An 11,511-nucleotide genomic window follows, 5' to 3' on the forward strand; every position below is an offset into this window, starting at 1 on the left:
TTCAGGTAAAGACTCCAACAGCAGGACTGTGGTACAGCAGCCTGTGTCTGACACATTGCAGCCAGGAGACTCTGTGAGCCTGCAGTGTATGATAGAGACTGGGAGCTGTGCAGGAGAACACAGTGTTTACTGGTTCAGACATGGATCAGGAGAATCCCTTCCTGGAGTCATTTACAGCCATGGAAACAGCAGTGATGAGTGTGAGAAGAGCCCTGAGGCTGGATCTCCTACACGGAGCTGCGTCTACAGCCTCCCCAAGGGGAACCTCAGCCTCTCCGATGCTGGGACTTACTACTGCGCTGTGGCCATGTGTGGGGAGATGCTGTTTGGGAACGGCACATAGCTGGATATAGATGGTAACACCCAGTGTGGGGAGATGCTGTTTGGGAACGGCACACAGCTGGATATAGATGGTAGCACCCAGTGTGGAGAGTATATCTGCTTCAAAGTTTTATTTAGCTTATTCTGCTATTAAGACATTTATTTCTTTTTTTAATGTAATGAATTTTCTAATTTAAGTGCTTAAATTAAATTACACAGATGTTAATTTAATAATTATCCATCCATCCATCCATTTTCCAAACCGCTTATCCTATTGGGTCGCGGGGGGTCCGGAGCCTAATTTAATAATTATTTCAAATATTAATATCCATCCATCCATCCATTTTCCAAACCGCTTATCCTATTGGGTCGCGGGGGGTCCGGAGCCTAATTTAATAATTATTTCAAATATTAATATAAATTGTTAAAATGCAAAATACTAGAAGTTCATGTTAAAAATGGACTATTTACAAAACAACTGCTGTAATGTGTTATCGATTTGATCTTTAACTAATGTAATGTAAGCAAATGGGAAATGTGTCTCTATATCATTATGCTGAAATCTATCTCTTTGTTACAGGCTTTCAGAAGCTGCTGGATCCTCTTCACTCTGGCTTGCTGATAGTTTTATCTTGCAGCATTATTCTGAACGTTGCTCTCATTTGTATAAGATGTAAACTGACCTGTACGCACTGTGCAGGTACGCTGCCCGGCTTTATGCACTCAGAAGGACAAAATGTAGATTTTAACAAATTATAGAAATATAAAATTGTTTTATGATAGATAACATTTTCATATTAAAACCACTCTTGCAGGTAATACAGTTTTAAAATCCATTATTAAATCTCACCTTATTTATATAAACCTTTTTGTACTGTAAGATTTACATTTTTGTATTATATCTTTCATATTTTGCAAAATCTATTGAAATATACATGTTGCAATAAGTTGCATATCAATAACTTTTATTACCAAGATCTCCTTTATAGCAATTTTATTATATATGATATATGAGAACAAATGACACGTATCCAAACATGCACACTTAAATTGACAGAAGTCATTTTTACTTTCATTTTTGAGACAAAAAGGATGTTGATTGCTTGAAAATTCGGAATGTTATCTGACCACGGTATGATACCGTGCGAAATTAAATAATATATTGATGTGTTATATATTTTAAACAGATGAAAAGAACAGTGATATATCAAAAGTGGAATGGTCACGCAAGCAAGTATGTAATAAATATTTCAAATTACAAATCGTCAGTAAAACAAATGAACCTCAGACTGATTTCCATCCTGGGATCAGCATTTTAAGTGCTATTTGTGAAAATAGGTAATAGCAAACCGATTTGATCCATCCAATTCTGCCATCTTTGTCTCCACAGTGCCATGACGAGGACACACTGAATTACGCTGCCCTGAACCTTAAGAAGCCAAAACCCAGGAGACAGAAGAAAGACGGGAATAATGACACTCTGTATTCTGACCTCCGCTACAGAGATTATGAATAAAGATGCTTCTCATTCATGTCAGTCACACAGAGTGTTCAGGGTGTAGCTTTAATAATGTTCAGAGGAGGGCAGGGGAGCCAGTGCTTCTGAGACTGAATCACGGGATTTTACGGAGCACCGGTGCTGAGTTTGGTGTCAGTGTGTTTGGGGCGCATTTTTACTGGAAGTGCAAATGTTCAAGCCAGACTGGGGGCTGAGGGAGGGGGAGAGGGGAGCCACAGAGATTATTTCTTCATGGCATGGGGGGGAATAAGCGGCTTTAATGTTGTGGAAAGGCTGAGTTGCTGCAATCAGTTCTTTGATGTCACACATGCTTACTTGTCTCCCTTGTGTACCATGCTGAATGGTTTGGGGCAAACGCACAGGGACTGATCGATTATATTAAACAGATGAAAGAAACTGAATGAAAATTTCAAGTGTTCTTAAATTACGTTTTTCATTTAATTGTGTGTTCTGGATGTATTTTTGAGTATATACATGTACCTGTATATGTACCTGTATATATACCTGTGTCGTTAATAACGATGTGGATAATTAAGAAAGAGGAGTTTTGTTTCTTGCTCCCTGTCTTGTTACTTGGCTCACAAACATACACACACATAGACACACACACAAACATACACAGACACACAAACACACACACACATAGACACACACACACACAAACACACATGCACACATGCACACACACACACTGCTACGGCTCTGTAAGAACACTACCATGCTCTTTTGTGTGAGTGGGGTGGGGGGTGTTAAATAAGATGAAAATGACAATGGCTGTACTTTTGTTATGTCAGTTGTGTTTCTATAGTCATTGTATCATATTCCACAAGCTTTTTATTCTACAAGATGTACAAGCCAGTCAGTGTATTCAGTGGGGTGTTCAGGAGTCATTAGGTTCTGAAAAATGTCTTGCATTTAAAACATAATGTACTTTTGAATACTTAAGTATTTTTAGATGCAAATACTCCAGTACTTTAACTGAAGTAAAAAATTAACTGAAAAACTTTGAGTATTATTTGACGAGGAGTATCTATACTTAACTCAAGTAGTGAAGTTGTGTACTTTGTCCACCTCTGTCCAAAAGTGACATACAGCTGTAAGCTGTTTGGGTTTGTTTGTCTGCTGAGTGCTTCTCTGCAGTGCTGCAGATGTTTCCACTGGTTAGATGCAGCTCAGGAAGACTGACCCACTGACTGCACTGTGCTGGACTCACTTTGCAAAGAGTAAAAACCACACAGACAGAACAATATCTGCTTCTTGTAAGACCCTGTTTCCTCTCTACCTCACCCAGGTCACGCTTTCAAGTATTCAGCCTAAGTTATTTTATCCAAACAAGCCACCATTATTATTCATGCAGCTGGACATTTGACTGGAGCACATGATTGCTACATATCACTACTGTACATGGAACGGAATGTACAGTTTTCACAACAGAACTTTAGAAAAGCAAAATTCTCATCAGTCCACATCTCTAACCACCACACATCCTAGGGCTCCCATTTATAATGGTACATTTTTGTTTTATTCACATTCTTTTTCATCACACAGATAAACACCATCCATTAATCTTACAGCATGTATCCTGGTCAGGGTGATGGGGACGACACCACCTATATCGAGTGTGATTTAAGGCCAAGACCTTAAAAGGGAGAGTCAAGACTGAGGCTTGTTACAAGAGCAGTGGGGCACAAAACAACAAACAACATCATTATGAATGTAAAAGAAATGGATGTATATATAAATATAGGGTAATAATAGAAACAAAAAATAAGAATATATTACATACAGAGGAATATTATAGGAATATTAAAATTAACTTATACACAATCCTTAACTTATACACAATCCTATTGCATGTAACATTATTGCTCATGTGCCAGATATTAGCCTCCCAAAGGAAGCTGCCACACAGGGCATAATGCACTGGCTCAATGCAACACTGCACATCAGTGAATAAGGAGGAACAATATTGCAGATCAGCAGCAGATAGAAACTGTATCAGAAGACAGTGAACAGGGGAAAAGTTCAATGAGCAGAGTGCAGATTATAAAGCCTGACTGCTGTGGGGCCCAATGACCTGCGGTACCGTTCTGTCACACGCCGGGTGTCTGAGTCTCTTACTGAAGGAGCTGCCCTTACGGGCCTCCATAGTCTGCTGGGGGGGTGAGAGGTGTCACATAAAATTGATGACAGCCTTGTTATCAGCCTGCTCTCATCCATCTACTCTACAGTGCCAAGGGACGCTCCTCCCTGATGATGAGAGGAGTCTAAGCATGTGGACATTTGGGATAATGTGAGTTCAGAACTGGATGGTCAGCTGTACGACTTCCAGTCTGTAGGCAGACTCATCACCTTCAGTTATGATGGCAAACACAGTAGTATCACCTGCAAAATTCAGGATCTTCACTGGAGCAGCAGTGATTTGTGTAGAAATTGAAGAGAAGAGGGAGAGCACAGAGCCTGGAGGAGCTCAGTGCTGAGGGTCAGCGTGTCTGATGTGTGCTGTAAGCATACAGATGTCCTGCATTTGTGGAACATTTTGTTTGTGCTGCTGTTTATATGTGTTGTTGACGCTGCAGTCAGTAATTTTCCACTAGCAGTCTCACCTCTGCATTTTACAGGAAGACTGACCGACTGAGAGCAGGGTGTTTGTGTCTCTCTTCTCAGTGAGCGAAAACCACACAACCATCAGGTCCTCAGCTCAGGCCCACTGCTTCACTAGAAAAACCACAAAGGGTATTTTTATCTAAAAGTGGGTGAGCAAGTGAGATGTTATTGACAGCATGAATTTGTCTACTAACATTTTAAATTCAAACCTAAAAAGCAGTATGTCCAGGATGTCAGTAATTACATTTAGTCAGTATGAACAATTTGGGTGCAATAATATAGAATAATGTAGAATTTTGCATAATTCAGTTAATACCAGTAAGATACCGATCATTAACACTATAAGGTCATGTTGCTGAATCTCATTGTTAAAGTTAAATGAATCTACGCATTTTTATACACACAAGACTGTGCTTAGTTCATCTTTCAGTCAAAATCACACAGTGAGGCAAATCTGACCATCTTAATTGTTTTTGCTTGTGTGGAATGGCATCCCATGCAGGCCTGTGCTCTGTGCTTCCTGGGACAGGTCCCACCCTCTCCAGACCCCGATGAGAATTAGTAGTCGCTGGATAAAAGATTGACAAAAGATAAAAATACAAAAGTCATTCTTGCTGTCTAACCTCTGATTACTGCATGACATTTCTGATTTCTGATAACTGATAAGTAGAAAATATGTTTAGTCTCTTGCTTGGTGGTAAGAAAAAAGGAGAACCACAAAGAGCACAGTCATTTTCAAGGTTATTTCTCACTGGTCAGTGTGAAAGGCTGCGTCATTAATATAACGCCGGGCTCAGCACAGTGACTGCACCTGCGCTGCACTGTAGAACACAAGCCAGGCTGCAGACCATCAGCCCTGAAAGTTAAAACAGGACTCGTATGTGTGTCATGTGGTGTTTAATAAAAATTTACAGGACAGAACATAGTGGATTCAGTTTCCTTTGCTCTTACACTCCCAGTCCAAAGTGTGGCCACGACTGCTGTCAATGCATCTGTCTCTTTTTTCACCTTAATTTTTCACCTGTGTTATTCACCTTAATATCAAAAGGCTCCAAAGCAGTACAGTAATGCAGAACAAATATTGTAACTAACAAGGAAGTGGGGAGGTAATGGACAGAAGTGTTGGTTTTTGGTAACTCCACTCCTCTGACCTCCACTGTAATTTTAGGTTCCTTGGAACAATATTGTAAACCAGTCATCACACATCACACACATAAAGTCGACACCAACCTTAAGTTTGACACTCAGATAAGGTTAGTTGTCAAGTCAAGCTTTTTACAATTGAGGCAGTTGGCCAAAATAAAGCCAATTCTTTCTAGGCAGCACTTTGAGACAGTAATCCACTCTTTTGTCACTACTAGTTTGGACCACTGTAACGCCCTCTATGTTGGGGTTAGAGGCTCCACTATTGTTCACCTCCAGAAGGTTCAAAATGCTGCCGCACATGGAAATATGAGCATGTCTCCCCCATTTTAGCCTCACTCCACTGGCTGCCCGTACATTTTAGGATTCATTTTAAAATTCTGTTATTTGCTTTTAAAGCCCTCAGTGGTCTTGCTCCATCTGACCTCTGTGAGCTGCTTCACCCTTACACCCCCACCCGCTCTCTCAGGTCAGCTGATCAGCTGTTCCTGACGGTTCCTAAGACTCAGCGTGAGCTTAGAGGGGATCGAGCCTTTGCAGTCGCAGCTCCTAAAATGTGGAATGACTTGCCTTTTCACATTAGAGAGGAATCCCCTCTGTCCGTTTTTAAATCTCTTCTAATCTCTTCTCCTTCACCTTTGACACATTGTGAGATGTTAATTTTAATAGTAAATCTTATTTTAATCTTAGCCTTTTCTTTATTAATTAATTGATTTTTTTAAATTTTTATTAATGGCCTTTTACTCACATTGAATGTTTTGGTTTTTATTAAATTTCTTTTACTTCGTTTTTAAGTGTGTGAATGTTTTTATTTATTCCTTTGTGCAGCACTTTGGTCCATAAGGTTGTTTAAAGTGCTTTTCAAATAAAGAGCTGGATTGGATTACATTGGAAGATGGCTCAACAAATCTCTTTCACAGAATGTAAAATTCGACAGAGGGCGCAAGGTGACATTCTGTCAGGGGCCCAGAATTTTTAGCTACACCTCTGTGTTACTGTGTTTTTTTTGTTCTAGCCATCAATAACTCTGGAGTTGCTATATCGCCACCTGGTGGTGAAAAGATCAGACAAAAATATGTACACATGTTACCAACAGTTTGAAATTGAAGTGCAGAGTTAACAGGTTTAATTAATCGTCCCCACGGATGCCAGTCATGAAATTTGAGAATTGCAAATTAAAACACAGGAAAAAATCAGGAACACTACAAGATAAAATATTTAGCAAACACTCAATGTGCATCCAGGGTGACAAGGGACAACTGGAGGATGATATGACAATCTGACAGTGACATTCACAGCACTTTATATGTTGCCAAAAACAGAAAAGGGGATTAAAATCAAGAATCAGAAATCATGTATGAGGGTGGGGCTGCTTGGTGGTGCAGTGATTAGCACTGTTACCTCCCACCACTGGGACTCAGGTTCGAGTCTCCGCCTGGGTCACATGTGTGGGGAGTTTGCATGTTCTCTCTTGCTAAATTGGCCGTAGGAGTGCATGTGTGTGTGAATGGTGTGTGAATGTGCCTTGCAATGAGCTGCCCCCCCGTCCTGGGTTGTTCCCTGCCTCGTGCACAGATCCTGCCAGGATAGGCTCTGGACCCCCCGCGACCCAGTAGCATAAGCGGTTTAGACAATGGATGGATGTATGAGGGTGAGTCACAATGACGACAGCTGCTCTGTTGACTTGGTCCCAGGAGTCGTCAGCGTTGGTCTGCCGGGGCCCCCGTCCTGTCTGTGGAAGCACCCGTCTTGTTGGCTGTTCTCTCTGCCTGGGCCCCCTCTCCTGCTGCCTCACGTTTGGGTTGAAGTGGCTCCCCAGTGCTTCTGTAAAGCTCTTTGTGTATCTTAGAAAAGGGCTGTATAAATGTAACATTCATTCATTTATTCAAGGTCCCAGCCAGAAGAGTGCAGTACTACACTGTCCCCCACAGCCTGAATCAGCTGGATGTTATAGGATTAAGACACTTCCTGCATTAGGCCATTTACCCTCAGTGTATTTCCATACCCTGACAGGATGGATGACAATACTATGGCCCTAATTTTCAATACACAGTTTTCACAGGAGTCTCACCCTCATCCACATTCTCTGCATTCCTTATCTCATGCTTCTTTGCCACCCGCATCTCCTCTGCCTGCTTTGTCTCATTTTCCCACAATTGAAACACCGTCCAATTTGTCTCTGTTTTAGTTCTACCACATTAGTCCCTGAGCAACCAGTCTGATCCCGTTCCTCTAATTTCAGACGCATCTGGCTTATCTGATTGGGACTGAAGCTGCTGTTACTAGGAAAACCACATTCGTCCCACTGGGGCAGGTCTGACATCGCGTCCTTCCCATATGTCTCCCATAATTGTTGTACAGAATTTCAGCTGGAGTTCTTTCCCAGAAGCAAGTAATTTCACTTTAGCACCTGTTCAGTAAAAGTCAAGTAGGTCTTTAATGTTATTTTTAACTTTACACAGTTGAGTATAGTACAGTTACAAAAGAAACTGTTTCCCTCGGACCAAGGTGCTACTTAAATTAACAGAAGACTAACACATACCAACCTAGCAACATACTGTATGGTGCATAATGAGCAAAAACTGTGCAAACATTGCAGGACAGTGCAAAAAGAGAGGACAACTGACACCAACGAGCACAAACAGCACAGTAAACCCAGTACTGAGAAGGCGCAGTTTGGTTGTCCAATGAGGTAGCAATAAAAATAAATAAAAGTAACTGTAAACATGGCGACAATAAGATAAAAAATAGTAGTTAAATAATAAAGTGTGTTAATGAGTGTATGTGTGTGTGGTATCAGATTAGTCCCTGAGAGTTCAGTAGTCTGACGGCATGGGGGATAAAGCTGTTTGAGTCTGGCTGTAAAGGCCCGAATGCTCCGGGACCTATTTCCAGAAGGCAGGAGGGTGAAACGATAATGTGAGGGGTGGGTGGGGTCATCCACAATGGTGGTGGCTTTGCGGATGCAGTGTGTGGTGTGAATATCTGTGATGGAGGGGAGAGATATGTTAGGGTTATCTTCTTCTGAAGATGCGCTGGAAACAAACCAGTCTCTGAACACAGAACAACGCAGACAGCTGTGATGACGTTTTACTTGCTGCAAGGTGTAGGGAATCCACTTGCAGAGTCTCCGCAGTTTCAGCAAAATGATGGTTTATTGAACAGCAAAAATAATACAATGTAATACAGTGTAGAGACACACCGGGTACTGAAAGGCAGCTCAGATACAAATTGAAGACAGTTCTTCACCCCCCTTTATACCCAAAAAGGCCCTCCCCACCAAGGTGTTGTGTGTAGGTGTTGTGAGTGAATTTACATATAAAGAGTGACCCCCTGGAGTGTGAGGATCCTGAGACAGGGACGGGACAGGACAGGGTGGAGACTTTTATGATCATTGTAATTCAATTCTTATCACCTTATCTTATCCTTATCACCATAGTGGTGCCAACTGGAACCCCCATTCTCTCCCTGGCTTCCCCCATGATCATAAATTCCTAACATTGTCTGCATTCAAATGATCAACCAAGAACCTTGGGACATTTTTACCACTTTTCCTTACAAAGGGAAGCCCGGTCCTGACCTCGAGGTGTCAGCCTCTCAGTCGAACTCAGCCAACTTCGAAAGAGTAACTCCCCTCGCAGTGTCTTTTATTGAGGTACACAAACAGGATATGCAACTGACATTGAACATTGTTTGTCACCATATATGGGGTGGAAATATTCAAGCGACAGTTCTTGAGACGTGTTATTGCTCAATTAAGATCAAGCTGCGGCAGGGTGTTGTTTCTAAGCGTCTAGCAAAATGATGATAAAAAAAGTACATATTTCTCTAACACGATACTCCCAATGATTTTCTCACCTGTCATCACTATCTGTTGTAGGGACTTGTGATCTGAGGCGACACAGTTCTCAAAGCAGACCGTGATGCAGCTGCTCAGGGTGCTTTCAACAGTTCCCCAATAGAGTGTGAGAATGGGAGATGGGCTTTTCTGAGCTTCCGTGGAGAGTAGAGGTGCTGCTGTGCTTTCCTTACTATGGAGCTGATGTTGAAGGACCTGGTGAGATTCTCCGCCAGATGGACAACAAGGAATCTGGTACTCTCTACGATCTCCACAGATGAGCCATCGATGTGCAGCAGAGAGTGGTCACTCTGTGTTTTGTGTTCTTCTAACGTCAACAACCATCTCTTTGGTCAACATTCAGAGACAGGTTGTTGGCTCTGCAGCAGTCCGATAGTCATCACACTTCCTCTTTGTATGCTGAGTCACCGTTTTTATTGATGAGACCCACAACAGTCTTGTCATCTGCCTGATGTTGATGATGGAATTCGAAATGTGCATTGCTGCTCAGTTGTGAGTCATCGGAGTTAACAGCAGTGGGCTGAGCATAAAGTCCTGGGTTCCTGCTACAGCGTCTGAGCAGTTGCCTTCGTCGCCCATAGCTCCTGCGCAGCCCGAGCAGCCGCCTCCGCTGCCCCCTGCGGCCCCAGAGCCCGAGCAGCCGCCGCCTGCTTTGCCCGTAGCTCCTGAGCAGCCGCCTCCGCTGCCCCCTGCGGCCCCAGAGCCCACGCCCGAGGCGCTCCCTCCGCCTCAAATGACTGTGCCCCCTGGGGCTCTTGTTCCTGGCCCCACTCCTGTCCCTGACCCAGCTCCAGACTTTCCTGCCCTAGTCCCCGAGGAGGTCCCGGACAGTCTGACCACCGTGTGTGCCACGCCCCCTGATTATCCACGTGTGCTTCCCTGATCGTACCCAGCTGTGTCCGATTATTTTCAATCAGTCCTGTCTATTTGAGTTCATGTCTTACTAGAGTTCAGTGTCCGTCATTGAAGTCCGTCTGCGTGAGATGTTTCCTGCACCCCGTGTTCCTAATAAATCCCCGTATCCTGCCTGCCTTGCCTGTTTCCTGCCCGTCCGCCGCTCCCGTTAAATGGCGATCGTGACACAAGGCACACGCACATCAAGTACCAATGCAGCAAATACAGATGAACAATTTAGGAGGAATACTAGTCAAAGGAAGGAAGAAAAGCAGCCCACCCTATCTCATGGTCACGGACACAAACATCAGGGAGTGTTATGAAGAAGACATCACACTTAACACCATTGGTTTTATGCAGTGAATTACACCAGAGAGAGTTTTTACATTCTAGCTGTGTTACGTAACATTCCTCAGCCTTCAGGTTTTTTCCACACAATGCACGACATGCAGGGGTGCCAAACAAAACAGCGGAACTGCAGTGTAGCCAATTATTTGTTTCAGTAGTTTTAAGAAAACTAGAACATAAAATGTTTGTTTTACTTAGTCCACAAAAGAGTTTTTACCTATCTTAGTGTATTTTACATCACATACACTCTCGGTCCGTTGTGGAGTCCATCCCACTGTAGTTGGAGAATGCTGCCATCAGTCGCTTGGTGTAGCACTCGCAGGATTTACCAGGCTCCTGTTTAAACTGATGCATCATGCCCCAGTCCATGCGCAGGAGGACCAGTCTCTGAAGGGCTGTCGCATGGTGAGGCCTGTTCTGCCTGGGGTCCAGCAGGTCACTGGCAATGTCCTTCAACTCACAGTGGGCTTGCGTTCATAGTGGGGTACCGCAGGGTTCGATTTTAGGACCACTATTGTTCCTAATTTACATAAATGATATGGATACCAATATATACAGTAAACTGGTGAAATTTGCAGATGACACCAAGGTGGGTGGTGTAGCAGATACTGAATTAGTGGCTCAGCAGCTACAGCGGGATCTTGATTTAATTAGTGACTGGGCCGATACCTGGCAGATGAAATTTAACGTCGATAAATATAAGGTACTCCATCTAGGGAGCAGAAATATAAAGTACAGGTATTTCATGGGTGTCACTGAAATAAAGGTAGCTGATCATGAGAAAGACCTTGGTGTGTATGTTGATGCTTCCATGTCCCAT

General features: G+C 42.9%; 1 long non-coding RNA gene across 1 annotated transcript; it reads left to right on the forward strand.

Moving 5' to 3' along the window:
- Positions 1 to 900: 900 nt before the first annotated feature.
- On the forward strand, positions 901 to 1,933 carry LOC125727650 (uncharacterized). Its single transcript, XR_007388814.1, has 3 exons — positions 901 to 1,021; positions 1,509 to 1,555; positions 1,712 to 1,933. It is a non-coding gene; the product is annotated as an uncharacterized LOC125727650 (long non-coding RNA).
- Positions 1,934 to 11,511: the final 9,578 nt, after the last annotated feature.

Source organism: Brienomyrus brachyistius, unplaced genomic scaffold (genome assembly GCF_023856365.1).
Source record: "Brienomyrus brachyistius isolate T26 unplaced genomic scaffold, BBRACH_0.4 scaffold106, whole genome shotgun sequence".
Classification (NCBI taxonomy): domain Eukaryota; kingdom Metazoa; phylum Chordata; class Actinopteri; order Osteoglossiformes; family Mormyridae; genus Brienomyrus; species Brienomyrus brachyistius.